Here is a 956-nt window from a genome sequence, read left to right as displayed (position 1 = left end):
ACACACATACACACACATACACACATACACACACATACACACACATACACACACATACACACACACACTAAATGCTTTAAAACAAATAAAACAAAAATTTTAAATCATCAAGAACAATAACAATCACCAAGAAAACATCTCACCAGGTCACCAAGTTCTGCTGCTTCAGGAGGCCCTCTCTGGGCCTTCTCTGTTGAAAACCCTTCCTGTGTTTGCTGAAGCTGAGCCTCACATCTGCCTGTCTTTACTGAAGAGAAGGAAGGATTACAATTCCATGAGTGAATACTGAAGATTCCTGTAGAGGAACGGGGTGTGGCAGGGAGTAGGGGACCTGACCCAAGGCTATCTTCCTGCTATACTCTACCAGTGCCCCCTTTCCCCTGAGGTGTACCCTTTGTTCTCTTGCACTCCCCACCCCAGAGGGCTCCCTAAAGCAGCTCTGTGAGCAACTGTCCCCAAAGCCAAAGTCCTCACCGCAATCCCCTAATTCCTAGTCTTCCTCTGCTTTCTAAATTAGCATCTAATGTCCTGCCTGCTCCAGCCACTGTGATCTTTCAGTACAGTAACCAGGCTCCTGTCCCAGGGCCTTTATATACTGTCCCTCTGTTTGAAGACTCACTACCCTGTGATGGGTATGTTTTCTTCCTGTAGATGTCTGCCTACCAGATGATCTGAAGGAACTCTCCTGATTACCCTTAATGCTGAAAACACCAGCTTTGTCTTCTCTATGACTGCTTCCCAATTGTACTTTTCTTTACACTTCTGACCACCACTCGATAAGTTTCAGTGAAGTAATAAAGAGAAGAGAGTCCACAGCAGCTAACTATGATTTACAGGAGCAGAGGGGGAGGGGAGAGATGGTAGGACCAAGGAAAAGCATGTGTAGGCGAGAAAGAGAGAGCAAAAGAGAGGGCAAAGAGAACGCTCATAGCAGGGTTCTAGGGATAGGAGCAGCT

The sequence above is a fragment of the Grammomys surdaster genome, unplaced genomic scaffold (genome assembly GCF_004785775.1).
Source record: "Grammomys surdaster isolate TR1022 unplaced genomic scaffold, NIH_TR_1.0 125671, whole genome shotgun sequence".
NCBI lineage: Eukaryota > Metazoa > Chordata > Mammalia > Rodentia > Muridae > Grammomys > Grammomys surdaster.
This window is presented reverse-complemented; position numbering follows the sequence as displayed.